Genomic DNA, 19,567 nt, shown 5'->3' with positions numbered 1-19,567 from the left:
AACGCCACAATATTCCCATTAGCATAACACAAAATATAAAGTAGATGGAGTCTATACATTTTTTCTTTTTTAGTTCTATTTTTTAACTGTGAAAGGTGGTTCCTAAAGGAATATCTCGTTTGTTGTTTTTGGATGTATTTTGTTTTGTTTTTTGCAGGAGAGCTGAGAACGAAAGTTGGGGAGGGAAATGAGGGAAGAGCAACCAAACACTAATATGGAGGTGTAGGTGGACAAGAGAAAATGTTGCGCAAGTGTTATTTCTAAGTTAGGGGGCACTGTTTCTCATGCTTCTTGATTACAGCAGTGCTGGTGGCTCTTGGGGAGGAGAGATGGCATTATCTGTTGCCATCTTAAGATAAATAGCAGTTTTGCTAAAAGTATGTACTGTGTACTAGATTGTTAATGGATAATGAGTAGGAATAGGTGTTGGAGCTGTGCAAGGGAAATTCTGAAGTTGGAAGTTCCTAGATCAGTAGAAAATGCAGTTCCGAACTGTCTGCCAAGCAGAGATCTTATCATGAAGTGCGGACGGGTTCTCAGACACGTCATCATGCCGCGCGCCAGCGTATGGTCATGTGGCACCGTCCGAAAGGTCCGCTATGAAGTCAGATGTTCGTAGACGTCTACGGAGTTTATAGAAGTGTTAACATTATTCCAGATGGTGGCAAATGCAGAGTTTTAAGGTGAAACTTTGGAAATTGGACGCAAATATTGCTATATTGGGTAAGTTGTAGGAAAATAGCATGCACTGGTAAAAACCTATGAAATTCACTGAAAAAACTTTGTTAAAGGGACGTTATGGTTAAGTTGGACTCATAAAAACCTATGAAATTCAATGTAAAAACTTTGTTAAAGGGATGTTATGGTTAAGTTACACTAATATAAACCTATGAAATTCAATGAAAAAACTTTGTTAAAGGGACGTTATGGTTCCAAGTAAAACCGAAAAACCCTTGAAATTCGCCAGTTATGGTAAGCTAAGCAACCATAACTCGCGCCACCAACGTGCACTGCTAAGACTAACACCCAGGCATCAAAGATGACATCACAAATGTCATTGATGACATCACTGATTACATCACATGTCTGGCTCACTCTTTTTTCCTTTACTGATATATCTAGGCCAGTAACAGTCAGAAACTCAGGAACTAAACATTAATTATACTATAGAACAAAGTACTATATTTGTAGACTTATACTTCAAATATGTTCTTACAGTAATTCACTTAGGGCCCACTCAAAGCATATGAAACATATACAAAGGGAAAAACACAGACTTGGAAGACAGCAATGCTTTCTATGGATGAAGATGATTAGTAAGGTTATCAACACTGTCTTATAGTTCTGTTGTTTTTTTATTACTGTACTTATGATATGATATGATATGATTGTTTATTTATATAGCGCCTATACACAATGTGTTTCAAAGCGCTTCAAGGCAAGGGAGGGAACAAGGGAAAATACAACCACATTCTTACAGGCCATCCATGAACAGTAAGGATGTGAAATTAACTATCGTACTCAGCCTGACGACATTTCAGATAGTGCAAGAGCTCAGACATAGATAAGGAAGGCAGGGGGAGAGTGGGAAGGAAATGGAAACAGACAGGCGACTACTGTGCTAGGCCTGACGACATTTCTGGTAGAGCCGGAGAAAAACAAAAGTTGAGGGAGAGGGGTGCAGAAAGGGAGGGGAGGAACAAAATAAGCGACAATCATACTAGGCCTGACGACATTTCAGATAGTGCTGGAGGGGTGGTGGGGAGGAAAAAAACAGTAATGGGAGGGTGGAGGAAACAGACGAGGTTGCTATCATATTAGGTCCAGGGACAATTTTGATAGAGTAAGTGCATAGAAGAAAGTAAGGGGAGGAGATAGGAAAAGGGAGAAGGGAAAGGAGGACAGAAAAGAGAGTAAGCAGTCAAAAAGAGTGGAGAAGCAAGAGTGGAGAGCGAATACAGTTGCAGAAGTCAGTAGTAACAAATAATGTTGCAAGCCAGGATACAGGATGAAGATGGGAACAGCATGATTCAGGGCCACCATAAGTACAAGATGCAAAGGAAGTCCAGCATGAGAGTTGAGAAAGAGTGACTCACCGTGAATGAATGAAGTCCATAAAAGTCAAATCCAGCATTGGCCACAAGACAAGACTTTCCCTGGATATGCTCATATTTGTACACATCACACTTACACTACTTTCCTTCGGGTCTAGTCACAATATGTGATAGTTATACATAGGGAAGTAGTAGCTTTGAAGCAGAGCAATCATTTCTGTGCATGAAGATAATCAGTTAGGTTATGAAGATTGTCGGATAATACTGCTGTTTTTTTGTTTACTTCACTTTCCCTGTATATACTCTATTTGTATGTGTTGTCGTCTGTTTGTGTTTTGTGTACAGTATGCAATAATGTAGTAAGTGTGTTTGATTAGGTACTTATTAAATGTTTCACAGTATGCAAGACTAATAAGAAAGCATTTATAATTTTAGTATTTAACATGGCAAGATTATTAATATTGCATCTCCATCATGTCTGCTGCACACTATGCCTATGTTACTACATGTGTACCTTAGTATATTGGAAAAAACTTCATAATACAATGCTATTTGGATTAGTGCATTACTTAATGCACTACGTACCTTATGATATTTATTCCAGTGATCCTTGACACTTTTTTTTAACATTACAATAAGAATCCCTTGTACAGACTTTTCATGAAAGGTAAATGCACATGTGATGTCATCAGTGTTATGTTAATCTTAGCAGCGTACGGTGGTGGCGCGAGTTATGGTTGTTTAGTTTACCATAACTGGCAAATTTCAGGGGGTTTTCGGTTTTACTTGGAACAATAACGTCCCTTTAACAAAATGTTTTCACTGAATTTCATAGATTTTTACTAGCACAACTTAACCATAATGTCCCTTTAACAAAGTTTTTTCATTGAATACATATATATAGCTACATAATGAACCTCTTCAGAAATCCTTGTATGAGGATAACAGAACTGCCCTAATAGATAGGAAAAAATCAAAGACTTAGCAAATTAAATAGTATTGCTGTATTTATCCCAGAAAATTGCTCTTGTACGATCAAGGACCTGTAGGGTATTTTGTATAGATCTGGGGCCTAGCAGTATTTTCTTACCGCCAAAATGAAAATAATTCAGTAATAATCACTCTTTGCATTCAGATTAGATTTGGTATATAGTACTATACTATACATACATTATTTCAGCACACTGATACATTTAGTGGTATACATTATGTTGGTATGCGTTATTGGTGGTATTTATGGGAGAGCATAAATCCTTTGTTTTATATATGTGACCACAATATCCAGAACCCCTTATTTTTGTTTAGTTTGTTCGTGTGATCACTAGAGAGACCTCAGGCCTGCATTTCAGAAACACCACATTTCCAATTGGAGTGCCACCATGGGCTGTTCACACTGACTTATCTACGACAGCAAGCTATATGTGGTATTTATCACCAACTTATTTACGTTTGGTGAGCTATGTCCAGGGCCTCTCTTCCTGCCGACTCATAGACCTTCGGCAGCCGGCTATTTCATCTTGTTATTATTATGATCCATTCAGAAAACACACACACACACTCATATACTGAATGGATTCATGCACACAGCTACTGCCATGTCTTATCTTTTAGCAACTTTTAAAAATGACAATTGCACTGTGCAAAGATCTTCCCATATTACCTGTGTTATAATGATAGATGCACAAAGGACAAGATAAAATGAAACACACTTCCCGCCTGCTTTCAGATAGTTTTTTTTGTATTAGAAAACTTGCATTTCAACACGGGCTTACTCTTTTTTTTACAGAAATAAATGGAAAACTCACGGTAACAACATTATCTGTAACACAATGAAGGGAGAGTGGCGAGGAACAAGAATTCAATTTGCAACATTAACATGTGGTTAAAACACAGGAATCTCCTCTCCTACTCTGACTGAATATTTTCGCACACATACGCACAGCTTCAACACTTCAGCGAGATAATTACCAGGCTTGTTCAGCATTTAACTTCTTTGGCTGGTCGCCTTCTGGAGGGGTTCACCCAGCAAGGACAAGCAGTTGCTGTCACTCAAACTGGGACTTGTTGACTGGAAATCCCAGCCTCTGTAGCAGTATTGAATCTGCTTTAGGAATCAGGCATCCCCAGCTATCAACCCAGTCCTTCTCCGAGCTGTGTCAAGATGTCGTCTCCCTAGCTTCTTCCCCGAGATTATACAAGAAAACTCTGGTTACCTCCTACCAAAGGATCATAACCAATGAAATTCTATCATGCCCTATCCACCCTCTGCGCACAATAGAAATCTTTTACAGTAAGCAACTGTAACAAAACTGATTTCCTGCTATTCGAATCCTTGCTTCCTGCAAATACTATGGACAAAGCAGCACAGAAAAACCAGAAGAAAAAAAAAATCTGCACACAGTCTGAAATGAGTTTCAGCCTGCCTCATTTTGCAGTGTAGAACACATTATATTATTAAGAAGTTAGAATCATGTTAGTACGGTTAATTATATTAGTTCATTAATCTTCAAATGTGTCTCTTGCAACATAGGCATTTCAGATGAAAAGAAAAAAAAAATGTGTGTGCATTTTGAATATGAAAAATAAAATGCGCTTTTAAATGAGAAAATGGTTTGTTTTTAACCTGTGTAGCCTGTCTTCATTTACATATCCATATGTTGCACTGGCAACACATAGCTTGAAGCAATTGCATTAAACCCATGCAGTGGCGCTGCATAAAAAAATGCTCAATAACACATGTCTTGCTGTACCACATTATATCAATGCATCAAACCCATGCAGTGGCGCTGCACTTCAAAAAACATGCTATACGTTGATCCTGTGCAGTGGTGCTGTGCTCTGTGCTCCCAAAACACGCTAAACAATCCTACAGCCCTGATAGAAAATCCAGTGTGTGTTAAGGGCAGATTGGATAAACACAATACATTTGAGGCAAAGCCATCACCTGTATTCGTCATTATCCAGCTTGGATAAGCCATGGGGTGTCCTACCCTCCTACTTACATACATTTCCAAATGCCTATTGGTCTGGTCAATTTTTGAGAATCCGCTTGAACTTGTTGCTAACTTGTGAAATCTTGCAAGTGCATGAGCAGGGGGAGGGTCTTGATGGTATGTCCAACATTAGGTGGTTGAATATGGAAGAATTCTGGGAACGGTTATCTTTGGTACATGAAACATTTCTGACCATTGAAGTATTAAAATGTTTGACTCGTGTTAGTTTTTTAAAGAGACCATAACCTCGAGATTAGAACTTGGGTATGATTCTTTTAATTTACATTTTATGGCTGCATTCATTTGTTTAATCCTTTTATGTATACACGCTTGCATATATGTTTGCATTGGTATGTGAGAAGTCATATTTTGACTGTTACACATAAATAAAAAATAAATAAATACAAAATTAAAGATGCGCTACCACTAGTTATAAAGGAGCCGAACCTAGAAACCGCTGAACCGCAGAATGAAGTGGACAAGTCTGAACTTTCAAATGCTAACATGTCTGTAGAATTAACAGAGAAGAACTCTAAAATGGAAAACTTTGGGGTAGCTGCCACATGTACATTGGATAGGTCATCTGTTGTATGGTTACAAGCAACCGAGGGGGGCCTCGAGCAACAGAAGCACAAACATAATTAACCATCAGTAACTTATTTCTGAGGGGGGAAGATAATTAAATAGAGCACATATATTGTATCTATTCAGTCTGATGCCATCTTTACCTGTTTTAAGCACCACTGATATTGAATATGTAGATATCCTTGAAAATGAAGAAAAAACAATGACAAGGGTATATTGTTTCACAAGTAAAACAGTAGAATTAGTTATGCTACATATGTCTAGCATCTTGAAAATGGTATATGATATGCAGGTGGACAAGGTAAAAAAATAAATAGACCAATGGGTTGAAACACATGCTAAGGGTTACGTTGGTGAACAATGAACGGCATGTGACTGGGGTTTCTGGGAAATGTGGTTCTGAGCAAAATAAATGGGAATGGTTATGTGCCTTTTTGCCTATGAAACCCTCTAATAGACCATGAATGGTAAAGATATTAGTCTGGAACAAGCGGGTGCATAGACATTTTACGTGCGATCACAGAGGCCACAAAAATATTTGGAAGGTTTAGATTTTTTTATTACACATGAATGCTTGCTGTCCAACCCCTTCTATATAGATAGGAACACTTAATATAAGAAATACACAACAAGAGGCCCTCAGGGGAGGCCAACCAGTGGATTAATGTTTGAGGCGGTAATTATTTGTCTCTAACAGAAATTAATATCTCTGAGAAAGTGCCATATATCATGGCTGTGGAGATTGCATTTAAGGGAGCTCCTCAATATAATGTTTTGGCCATATATGTCTATGACCCGCCTGGTTCAGAGCACACTGAAGTATATTTGAAGAAATGTACAACATTATGTTGAAGTGGAGCATGGAAAATTCAGATGGGAGGATATTGGTAAGGGTGGAGATTTAAATGTTGGGTGTAAAGACTATGCTACTGTGGCAGAGGCTTCTATCATTAAATCGGTCTGTTGTATAGAAAAGCTGAAGTATAATGCTAAGGATTGGAGTCTAGTAATGTTAACCGGCCGCACAAAGGGGGTTATACCGGGGAAATGTGCATGGTTTAGGGGACCTAAAAGTGCCACAAAACATTGTGTATATCTGAATGCATCCTTATTAAAGCGGGCCAAGTGTTTGGATGTAGTAAAATCTGACTATAGTGACCTGTGAGGCTGAAGTTCAATGTGCACATTGAGACAGGTCCAGTATGTATGGATAAAATTGGAGATGTGGCTGTAAAGTGTGCTCGTAATAGAATAATTTGGTCCAATAAGAACATTAGTCTGTTCAGTAGAAGTGTAATATGTGAACAACAAAGAATACTGTTATTTATATTTTTTATTTTATTTAATGTGATATAGTTTTACAAAGAAAACTTTACACATGATAAAATAACAACTATTTCATTAAAGAAGTAAACATAATATATACTTAAAACGCATTCAAATTTAAAACACACAGGAAAAAACCATGGAAGAATATATACCCATAACTGGTCTACAAAATTCCATTAAGTTCAGTTAATTCCAAATTAATTCTAAGTGAAGAATCGTAAGCATATAATCCAGTAAGCAGCAGTGTACACAATTAATTCTGCAAGCAGTACTTCTATCCTGCTCTCAAGAGAAAATGTCCTACAGTAGCTCATAATACAACAGCTCATTTAGGAATATATATATGATCATATAGTCCGGGGACCAAAGAGCCCTTACAAATCCCAGACTTAAGCACAGATTTCAGCCTATCAATGTAAACTATACGTCATCTATACACTATGGCACAGTCCTAGCTATAGCTTTGTTATGTAATAACTAAGGTGGAGATTACTATGTATCCTGATTTCTCCAGCATCACAGCTAGTAGCCGCTCTTATCAGCGCACGATAATTCACTCCTATGAGTTAAGGGAATTACACTCCAGCGCTTTTCCACTAAAGTCCATATCACGAAAAAGGACATGAGCAGACTAAGATCGCTGCTGTTGATACACTGACTCCAAAATGTATGATCTTTGATCGTCTCCAGTTGGTGAACAAATCTACCTAGATGGATTGCATAGGTTTCTCGCATATTGGGGCATTCTGGTAGAGAAAGGTTTGAGACAGCAAAACACGTCCTATTAAAACATATACGGCAGAAACGTTCCTCTTTAGTAACTGACCGCTCCACACCCACTACAGACAGGACTGGTAAATGGTGCATTCTTAATGGAAGAATAAATCTTCTAAGACTGGGGGAAGGAGATACATTTAAATACCTTTGGCTTCGATTGAACGTATATAATACACTAATAATAAATACATAACCTTTCAACCGACCCAGAGGTACATAATGTTCATGCCAGTCCCAAAGATCCATACACTTCCCCAAGGATAACTTCATGTCAATATAGTCATCCCCCCATTTGGGGGTCCATCCTATATCATTGAAAAGAGGTTCATGCTCTTTTTGAGGCAAGATTTCTCTTGGATCCTACGTTCGTCTTCACCCATGCTAATCAGGAGCAGATTGGAAGGAAAATTGAGCATTTTAACATACAGTTGAGCTCTTTTCTTTAACACCAGTGACCTCAATAAGAGGATGCCTACTTCCAGCCTGATTATTGCCATAGGCACACAGGTGGGAAAGCCCCATTAGCTTCCTCCAAAACCTTCCCTCTACTAGCTGTAACAATTTCAAATCAATCATTACTAGAGATTCTAGCCCATATTTCACAGTTGGAACCAGGCACTGTATATAGCCTGTTGTTATTGTGCAGCATGACTTCGAGAGAAATATTGGAATGGATTTTCGGAATACTGCAGCCGCTCTCCGTAATTGGCGGGAACTATAAAGTACTATATGGAAGGCACTCGGTAGTATATGATGAGGAAATTAAATTGGAACAGAGACAATTAAGACACAAAGTAAGATGTATTTAAAAAAATCATCCCAACAGACATGATGCACTAGTACTTATCAAGGTTCGAAAGAGTAGATATAAACATTGGGCAATGAGAAGGAGATTGTTCGACCCGAAATGCACAGTGGCAGTATTTGTTCCTAGCGTTGTGCAAGGGAGATACTAAGAGAGTCTGGGAAACCCAGCAGCAGGTAAAAGGTCAAAACGATTGATTGGTGATGAATCCCATATGCCAGGATACATGGGTAAAGTTTATAGAAAGTACATATGGGCATTGGGAATCTGAGACAGCTACAACAGAAACTATACTACCTAGAGGTAGAAGTGGTAAGCTGCAATTTGATTGAGCTGCTGTTTATGAAGATCGAGAGCCCCGGAACCGAGGAGCCTATATCAAATGTGGTGCTTGTTAATGATCCTGAATACTGGGTGGAGATATTAGCTGTGTTGTATCATACGATTGTTTTAGAAGGTGTGATTCGAGAGTCTTGGAGAAAGCCATTTTGATTACAGTATATACAAAATATAGTAGGGATGACCCTAGGAATTACAGACTGTTGTCCATTTTAAATGTTACGAGCAAGATTATTGCGAGCTTTCTACTACAGGAAGTACAGGACTGGTCAGATACTACTAGGGTGCAAAGTACCTTTCAGGCTGGTTTCCGAAAGGGTTCTGCTACGACTAACAATCTTTTGACCCTTAATTAATTTATTGGAGCTTCTCGATACAGGGAAATCCCCCTGAGTGTTTTGTTGATTTTAAATCGGCTTTTGATACTGTAAGGAGGAGATTGATGTGGGATAAATTGAAAATGTGGAACTTGGACTGGGAAGTGTTGGATCATATTATGCAGTTACATGAAAACACCAGTGTCAGGGTCAGGTTGAGTAGTATGGGGACCAGGAACAATGAGATTTAAACCCCTCAGGGACTTAAACAGGGTTGAGTGCTGGCCACTATGCTATTTAATTTATATTTGGCCGATTAGCCACAGCTTCTGGAGACAGTCATTGCACGCCTCCTAGCAGCCAGTCTGTAAAATGGCTTTCATATGCCTGAGACGTGGTGTTGATTGACCGGACTAACTTCGGGCTACTAGGCAATTGTGCTCATACACCAGAGAAAATGGACTTGAGATACATTTCGAGAAAACTAATTATATTATTTTCTGCGCTACAAGAGTCAAGAGTAGGAAAATAACGATTGCTATAGGTGATATTGAAAGCGTGACTACTTATAAAGATCTGGGTTATGATATGGAAGAAATAGGACACAAGAGTAAAATAATAGCCTCTGGAAAGCAAGCCTAAAGTTTTGCGGATCAAACTGCAGGCTATACTCTAAAAGGAGTCATTTTCGTTTATGAACAGGCCGTTGTACCAGCAGTGCTCTATGGATTAGAGGCCAGCTATATTAGTGAATTGAAGTGGCTTGATGAATTGGAGGCTAAATTATGGCAATGTATTTTAATTTTACCGCAGTGTGTACTGTGAGAAACCTGAAGGTGTCTCCCTAGCTAGTCCCTGGGGATCTGTCATCCAGGTTGCCAGGACATGGCCATCGCTATTGGGTCCAGTTTCTGAGAGTGGTTCAGTGAGGGAGGATCAACAGGATGGGGGTTCTTGGAGAGTGGAACATTGATGGGTGAGACGCGGTATCCCCCTTCTTTCAACACTTTTTCCCCATCCTACCACGTAAGATATTCCAAAATACTGCCCCCCTTTTCAGACACAAACACATTCGCACAAAACGAAAGACAACGGACTAACACCAGAGCCGTTTACCTGATATGTCCTAATACAAGGGTCAGGCAAAGTCAGGCAATTGACCAGAATCACACACACCCGATGGCCCTTTCCCTTCCCCAGAGGGATAAAAGGTGGAGCACGAGAGCACAGAACGAGCAAGGCAAACCGCACGACGCGAGTATTAACTCAGCAGGGCAGTTCAAGAGTAGGCGAAAGACGGTGAATACTGAGAGGGTGACAAGGAGAGAAGTGACCTTGCCCTTTCCGATCAAGGCCCGTGAAACCTCCTCAGATGGAAACAAAAGACCTCGAACAAAGGCTAGCGTATGTTGCAGCAGGTGTCAACGGTTCACAAGACCCTCCTCCGCTGATAACCAATCCGGGGAGAGACGCTGGTCTCTGTGGTACCAACCTTGACTCGAAGGAGAAGAAAGCCAAGCAGTTCATCACAGCCGGTGAGTCGAGGGGAGAGTCCATATGAAACCGCACTGTGCTGAACAAAAAGTAACAAGAAGCTAATCTGAACTTTTGAAATATATAAAGAAAGTATTGCAAAAAGAGGGGGAAAACCAGTAATAGAGAAGTCCGGCACCACATAGGTGCCCACACAGGAAACTCTGGGCGATTTCCCCATGATATAGACTACCATAACCAGAAGGCCTTGGGAAAAGGGAAGAAGAGGTCCAAGTGGTCATACAGGGGTCTCGTAAAATCCTCAGTTCCGTCGAAAGTCTTTGACCAACAGATGATTGTGAAAGAAAGGGAAATGAATCCCGCTTGGTGAATTGAGCGATTGAACAGAGTGTTGCAAAAGTTGGCAAGAGTGAACCCGGCAGAGGGATGCTAACAAGAGGGGGCAAAGACTAAAGTTCCAAAGTGAATTGACTGTAGAAGTTGGGGAGAGTGAAGCCGGCAGAGGGAAGCCGACAACCAGAATAGTGTATGGATCGAAGGAAACCCGATCAAGGGGGTCCACAGTAAACTGTCTGTAAAAGGTGGCGAGAGTGAACCCAGCAGAGGGAAGCCAACAATCAGGGGTGAAGCCTGAAGAACTGTTCAAAAAGAAATTAAGACTCGTGAAAGTAAGAAGCATTAGAAGACCTCAGGAAGTGAATGGTCCCCCTTGTCAAGTGGGTCCGAGCCCGGTCGAGGGAGATCCAGGGGTGAAAAGTACTCCCCCAAAGTCATTTTGCAATGGAACGTTTAGTTTGTTTGTTGTTGAATACATCAGGCCCTCGAAGGCAAGAGACTTTTTATAGAAAAAAGACACCCATCGAAGAACCTGATAACTGGAACGGAACTGTCGGCTCGTGCTGAGAAAGCTCGAGCGTGTGCTGTGCTCCAAGGTCCCACCTTGTCCGGTGCTGAAAACGTGGGGAAGGTAGACCCCTAGCAATCACATCCTGACTTATTATTTGTGAACACTTCTTTCTTTATTCAAACCCTATCCCACATTTTTTTTTTATTAGTAGTAGGGAATTGGCAATAGGTTTTTTCTTAGTATAGGCCCTTTTACTTTGACACAACACCACAAGGACTGCCTTATTTTTCTTTTGATGGTCGACGCTTGCTCCCATCTTAGATTTAGGTTTACAGTAGGTGTTTTTCCTTCCTGCAATTACTGTGTAATAAACACCCTTGAACTGTGATCACTTGTGTCTGTCTTTACTGTTGCCACCATGCAGTGCTTAATTTGTGCCGGTGTTTGCCGGTTGCCAACACCGGCACAGATTTTTTGGCACCGTCAGTCTTTCTGCAGCTGCCCTTCATCACGGCAGCAGTGCCCAGGGGATGAAGGCATTCCTCAAAGAAAGTTAACACGTAAGGGTTAACTTTCTTTCATGAATGCAATTGCTCGCTAAGGCCATGCTGACAGTGCCCCAGCTACCCGCCAGGTTAGCGCCAGCCAGGAGGCAGCCGTGCTCTCTCGCAATAACAAATTGTTGTGGGTGGGGGAGGGTGGACTCTTGTGAGCTGACTGAGAGAGCTCATGCACATGTTTTGGGGGGGTGGGGCTGCCTATGGCTTTGTCCCTTTTCCACGTCGGAATCCGCTCTAAGAAAAAATACCACACAGCAGACCAGTCGCCGAGGGGATCCCTGTAAATTACATTTTAAAAATTTAATTAATTCTGAGAAAAGATGTGAGGAAAAATGCATTGAACATGGCCTGTAAGACAATGTGGGTGTGCCCTGCCAAGTCAGACTATGATAGACAGAATGTTGGTGCAGCACGAGAACCGGGTTCCACACCAGAATCTCACTCAGTAGTTTGCGTACCCAGGCCTGGGAATACACACGAACCTGGACCTAGTCAAATGTGTATGCAGTGTTCATACTTCTCAACCTGTTCCTTCTCTGAGGGGCGGCTGGGGTGGGGGGGTTCAGATGTGCTTGGGTGTGTGCCAGACGATGACATTGAAGTTAATGGAAGCGAAAGGAATTTTGAATGTCGCTAAAAGATTTCCTGAGCACTTATCAATGGTAAAGGTGCCACAGTTCACAGCTGTCATTGGTGCGACATTGCAATACTGAGTCGATAATTGGTGAATTCTGAAGCACAAAACATAATTGAGCAAAAAAGCAGTGATTTTATGCGGTACATATTGGTGATTTTAGGTATGGCTGACAACACACCCTAAAATGAAAGCGTCAAAAAAGCAACAGTTTGGGGTAGAAAGTGCTCTTCTTTGCTGCCTTTTGTAAGTAAAATGTGCCTGGGCAAAATAATTCAGTGCTTTGCAGCGCATGTTTAAAAGCGCATGGCACATATGTGTTTGCAGACCGTCTTTTGGTGGGTGTGTGGGGAACGTTTTTGCTTTAAGGACATGACAGTTTTTGGAGAATATGAGAAAACGGCTATTCCGGAATATTTCGTTTTTTGGTCCAAATCATGGATTACAAAGTGCAGGGAGAACGTCAACTTGCCCAGGATCACAGAACAGGGCAGTGGGGATTCTATGACAAGACTGGAGGCGAGCATTATGCTTCATCTTCTTTTATTTCTACCCTTCAGCAGTTCAACCAACATATATAACAAATCATGAAAAAATGTCTTAAAGTAGCAACTTTTCTTTTTTCCAAAAACTACACAATCCATGAACCTCTGTAGTCCATGCTCCCTCCACCAGTCACAATCCACTTCCTGTGCCTGGGCTCCTCCTCTTCTTTTACTGCTCTTCAAGCAGATAAGTACTATTTCTTTCCTCTCCCAATGCCTGTAGTAGAAATTGGCTGACCGAAGAGGGGAAATGTGGATTAATGATAGAACATATGTTTAAAGAGTGTGTCTGGCAAGGGGAACGTGAGAGAATTGGTTTGGCGGGAGTCTTTACCGAAAAAAAAAAAAAAAAAAAATAATAATAATGAGTGATATGTCATGCTACGCGCGCGCGCGCTAAGCGTAGAAATTTTCCCCTACCACAGGAACACTCGCACGGGGGCCTCGGCGGAGCCCCAGGGAAACTCCCTTGACCGATAGGGACGGCCGTGAGGCTGACGGCCCCGTGCCGTATACCCGGCACTCCAGGGGTTCAGTCAGCCTCACGAGCGACCGGAGACAGGTCGCGCATAGCCTCCCACTGGAGGCCGGAGCTTGCGCTCGAAGCGCGGGGCGGATCGCCTCTTCGACATAGCCCCCACCCGCGGGTGGGCGGAGCTAGCGCGCGAAGCGCGGAGCGTCTCGCTCCAACAACATAGCCCCCACCCGCGGGTGGGCGGAGCTTACACGCGCGAAGTCGCGTAGCGTCACAGCGAAGCGGCGAAGGCAAAATTATCTTTCGCCAGCGTTCGTAGACGCAGAGTTTCTCGGCCCCAAAGCGAATTTAGCGATTGTTCGATCACGCACAGCACGATCAGCTGAGACACTAACCTCAGCACTGCTCCTAGTCCTCTAGCCACAGGAGCTGGGCGATTCGAGGCCAGGAGCCCTACACTGCCGTGAAGCAGTAGACGATTGATTGGAGGCCGGAAGGCTATAAAAGGACAAAGGTGCAGCCACATACACAAAAAAAAAAAAAAAAAAAAAACAGAAAACATCATAAGAGAGTGGTGGGCGTGCTAAGACACCTGTTCCAGGTATTTTAGGCACACAGCACAGAGGAATATGTCAGACTTTGAGTGGAGTGAGGAGGAGCAATCCATGGACCTCGCTGCCAGCTTCAAGCAAGTGCTGGGTAGCTCTCTTATGGATGCAGTGGCAGAAGGGGTGAGACCCCTACAAGAAAGGCTGGAGACCTTAGAGACTATACTCTCGCAGCCAAAGTCCAGCACCAAAGGGGATAAGCGCACGCCCACAGAACCCTTGAATGAGGGGCATAAGGGGAGAAAACTAGCCCTAAAGAGGAAATCCTCTGACGACCCCCGGGGCTCATATGAGGAGGCGATAGAAAAGGCCTCGGAGGTGCCTGACGCTTTTGCTAAGCTCAAAGAAGCGTACCTACTAAAGCAGGCAGTGCCGAACCTCACGACCCCCACTCCAGGGGAGGATAATATTGGAGAAGACCTCGGCTCGGAGGAAGAGCTAATAGATGAGCAAGGCTCTTTAGGAGATGAAGAAGTCGAGGAAGAGGACTGGACTAGACCCAGTGGTGGCAAGAAAGCGAGGAAGGAGAAACACCTCGTAGAGAACGAGGAGGATATGTTCGACCCAGACAGCATACGTAATCCGAGGTCCACCGAGTGGCAACCATCCCCCCGAGTGACTCAGTATATGGCAGCAAGATTACGCAAGCCACTAGACAAGGAGGTTAGATAGCGCCTGAGGGCAGAGTGCCCGCGCCCAGATTTGCCAGGAAAGGTAGCGGAAGCACCGGAGCTTGACCCAAAAATGCTGACCTTCGTAGCCAAGACGAGCAAGGACCCCCGTAAGGGGATTGACAGATCCTGGAAATCCTGCCAGGAGAAGCTATTAGACTTAGCAGGTCCGCTCGCAAAAATTATGGACCTCGCAGAGAGGGCGAAGGACACGGGCGAAGAAGTGGATCCGGAAGCCCTCGCAGGGTGGGCTCAGAGAGCCGTCTGCCTGCTTGGAAACGCGAATTGTGCCATCGCGTCAGAGAGGAGAAAGGGCCTATTGCTCAAGATAGACTCGAAATTGAGTGATCTGTCATCATATGAAGCAGGGGAAGGTGCACAAGGCCTCCTGTTCGGAGAGACCTTTGGGAAGGAGATGGGCCGGTTCGTAGGAACATTCGCGTCGCTAGAGAAGGCCCAAGCATCTATTCGCAAGATATTCCCCAGCAGAGTTTTTGGAGGGACCGGCCGCTACAGAGGTCGCGCTGCCGGTCGCTACCAAGGAGGGAGAAGACCTCAGAACACCAGGGCACAATACTGGGAAAACAAGAGCCAAGACACCTTTTTCCCGTCCAGGGGGAGATTCCCAAGAGGCCGAAGGCCCAGAGGATCGGGAAGAGGCCAAGGATTTACACCAGGTGAGAGCGATTATGTATCCCCCAGTAGGGGGGAGGACGCGCAGATATTTAGAGAATTGGCGCAAGCTTTCAAGCGATTCCTGGATACTGCAGACCGTCAGCGGTCTACATCTAGATTTCATAGAAACCCCAGTGCAGCGATACGAGCCGCGGGGTCAGAGATTAGCGCAAGCAGAACTAGCATGGCTAGACAGCGAGATAGAGCAGCTAGTCACCAAGCAGGCGATAGAGAAATGCGAGACAGCCCCGAAATTTGTGAGCAATATGTTCCTAGTACACAGGAAGGAGAAGGTACGCCCGGTGATAAATCTCAAAGAGCTGAATGGCTGGATCATATATCGGCACTTCAAGATGGAGGGCGTCCATCAGCTCAGAGACTCCCTAAGAGAAGGAGATTGGTTGACGCGTCTAGACCTAAAAGACGCTTACCTCACAGTACCTGTTCTCGAGGAGTACAGACCATTTCTAGCTTTTCGCTGGCGAAGTCGATTCTGGCAATTCAGATCGATGCCATTCGGCCTTGCTTCGGCACCATGGGCCTTCACAAAACTAATGAAGCCGGTAGCAGCAGCAATCAGGGAGAAAGGAGTGAGGCTCATTATCTACCTGGACGATCTCCTGCTTCTTGCAGAAGATCGGGAGGTATTAGTGTACCAAACGAGATGGGTACAGGACCTTCTGGCCTCGCTAGGGTTCCTAGTGAACACAGAGAAATCAGATACCATACCAGCGCAGAGGTTAGATTTCCTGGGATTCATTCTAGACACCAAGAAAGCGACCTTAGAACTTCCAGCTCGGAAGATGAGAGACATCAAGAGAGAGATCAGAGTATGCTTAGAGAAGCAACAAGTATCTCTCAGGACTTTAGCGAGAATAGTTGGGCTGCTAGCAGCATCTATCCAGGCCATTTTTCCGGGGCCACTGCACTACCGTGCATTGCAGAGATTGAAGATAAAGCATCTGCAGCTAGGTCTGAAGTACCATCAACAAGTGCCGCTGGATCAGGACTCGATTACAGAGCTAGAATGGTGGTTAAAGAATATGGACGCCTGGAATGGGCGAGCCATATTCGGAGACAAACCGGACTTGATAATAGAGTCGGATGCCAGTCGGAAAGGCTGGGGAGCCAGATGTGGGTCTTTACAGACCGGAGGCAAGTGGAGCGAAGAAGAGCTTCGTCTACACATAAACTGCCTAGAGCTCCTAGCAGGATCATTCGCGATCAAAGCCTTTACGAAAGAGAGAGTGAAATCTTGTGTTCTGCTGAAGATGGACAACATATCAGCAGTGCGCTACATCAACCATTTGGGTGGTACGAGATCCAAGATGCTCGCAGAGTTAGCGAAGGATCTGTGGCATTTCTGCCTTCGATCAGGGAAGTCGGTGACAGCAGAGTACCTGCCAGGGACACTGAACGTAGTGGCAGATTGGAACTCGCGGTACCTGACGGATTCCAGCGATTGGAGGCTGGATCCAGCAGTGTTTCAGAGACTAGACACGAGATGGGGACCATTGCAAGTAGACCTGTTTGCCTCCCGGCTCAATACGCAGAAGACCAGCTATTTCAGCTGGAGGCTGGATCCGGGAGCGCTAGGAACAGACGCGTTTCTGCAAGAGTGGATAGGAGGTCCACATTACGCTTTCCCTCCCTTTGTGATGTTGAGCAGAGTATTGGCGAAATGCCGGAGGGAGAAAGCAGAACTAGTTCTAGTAGCACCATTATGGAAGTCTCAAGTGTGGTTCCCCACCCTAATGGAACTAGTATCAGACATTCCCAGAGTCCTCCCCGACGAGGAGCGACTACTCACGGACCCAGCTGGGTCGTGTCATCCTCTGAGAGTGAGAGGGACACTCCCGCTAGTCGCGTGCAGGATATCCGGAAACGTTGGGCCTTGCCAGGAATTTCGGCGCAAGCTGCTCAGCTTATCGCTGAATCCTGGGCTCCATCCACTAGGAGGAGCTATGACTCAGCTTGGGCAAAATGGACAAGCTGGTGCAAGGACAGAGGTGTTCATCCCGTTTCGGCACCTGTAGTGGAGATTCTGAACTTTCTAGCGAACTTATTACAGAGCGGTAGAGCTTTCCGTACTATAGGAGTGTACAGATCGGCGATTTCTGCGGGTCACACGCCATTAGAAGGCGTCCCGGCAGGAGAACATCCGGCGGTGGTTAGGCTCATCAGAGGAGCTAGATTTAAAGCGCCGCCGGATCCCAAGTATACCACGACATGGGAAGTGACGACAGTGCTGCGCCTACTAGCGAGTTGGCCGACTAATGAATATCTCTCGCTTAAGCAATTATCGGGAAAGTTAGCGATGTTGCTATGCTTGATCTCCTGCAAGAGAGTATCGGACGTAAGAGCACTAGATGTTAACAGACGATCCTTCGGGCCGGAGGGAGTTACATTCTCCATAGTCAGAAGGACCAAGACAGGGACATCTACGGTACATTATCCGTATTTCCCGAGTAATTCGAAATGGTGCGTAGCACGATGCATCAAGGAGTACGAGAGTAGAACGGCAGAGTATAGAGCAGCAAGTACTACTCAGTTATTAATTGCGCGCAGGAAGCCCTATCACGCAGTGACATCAGCTACCATCGCAAGATGGGTCAAGGAAGTTATGCAGGCAGCAGGTCTGAATGTGAGCACGTATGGAGCTCATTCGGTGAGGGGGGCAATGGCCTCGGCAGCCGTGAGAGCAGGTGTGCCTTTGAATGAGATAATGCTGGCGGCAGACTGGTCAAGCGATAGGACTTTCAAAGAATTTTACTTTAAGCCAGCGGAGAGTTTAGCAAGTACGGTGTTGGGTAAGCTTTGAACAAGCATAATGCTCGCCTCCAGTCTTGTCATAGAATGTAGATTACCCCTGCTATCTGCGCAGGGAGTATTAATTCTATTAAAGACTAGGAGGCGAGCATTAAATTCCCACCCGAGTCTGGTACTGTGTATACGATGGCAATGCTTTATTATGTATCAGTACGAGACGTTGGCACCACCCTAACATAATCTTGTGTTGATCTTTTCATAGGAGAGGATCAGAAGAATAACTGATGGTGAAGACGGAGCAGAGAGGGTCAGGAGCACAGAGCCCTCGCAGCAATTAAGTTAAAGTCCGGAGAGTCTTCGCACAGTTGTCGAGGATCAGTTAGAGACTTTCAGAGCGAGTAAAAGCAGAGGAGGAGCCCAGGCACAGGAAGTGGATTGTGACTGGTGGAGGGAGCATGGACTACAGAGGTTCATGGATTGTGTAGTTTTTGGAAAAAAGAAAAGTTGCTACTTTAAGACATTTTTTCATGATTTGTTATATATGTTGGTTGAACTGCTGAAGGGTAGAAATAAAAGAAGATGAAGCATAATGCTCGCCTCCTAGTCTTTAATAGAATTAATACTCCCTGCGCAGATAGCAGGGGTAATCTACACTGTAAACAGAGGCAGGAGGAGATCCAAGAAGTTTTCAGTAACACTTACTGATAATATCTACACACCGCATAGCTCCCTGCAGCCCGTATTTGGGTTCTCCTTCCAATCGAGGTGCTGGCACAAGTGTATGGGATGCCCATTTTTAGCGCCCACCCAGTTCCGCCCCCTGCTCGCCAAAAAACACCACCTCATTGGAACTCTTTGAGCTTGCTTTAATGGAGCCTTACCATCAAACTTAGCACTTGAAGCACCTGCCAGTTCTTCTTAGAGTTAATGACTTAACTGGCACTGTAGGCATGCTACTGGTGTAATACAAATGTGTTAACCAGGTTTGCCTTCAGCCACTTGATTTATAAGCACTATGCATGTCCTTCACTGAAGTACCGTTAAAAACAAGTAATGGCAAAGCTAACAGTTTTGGCTTTTGTATAAGTAT

General features: G+C 43.9%; 1 long non-coding RNA gene across 1 annotated transcript; it reads left to right on the top strand.

Annotated features, from left to right (window-relative positions):
- The first annotated feature begins 15,074 nt into the window (after nt 1-15,074).
- LOC138525597 (uncharacterized) lies at nt 15,075-19,067 on the top strand. The gene is made up of 2 exons (XR_011283379.1): nt 15,075-15,710; nt 18,740-19,067. It is a non-coding gene; the product is annotated as an uncharacterized lncRNA (long non-coding RNA).
- Nucleotides 19,068-19,567: the final 500 nt, after the last annotated feature.

The sequence above is a fragment of the Ambystoma mexicanum genome, chromosome 7p (genome assembly GCF_040938575.1).
Source record: "Ambystoma mexicanum isolate Mex_15411 chromosome 7p, UKY_AmexF1_1, whole genome shotgun sequence".
Classification (NCBI taxonomy): Eukaryota; Metazoa; Chordata; class Amphibia; order Caudata; family Ambystomatidae; genus Ambystoma; species Ambystoma mexicanum.
The sequence above is the reverse complement of the archived record's forward strand: the minus strand, read 5'-3'. Positions and strand labels throughout refer to the sequence as shown.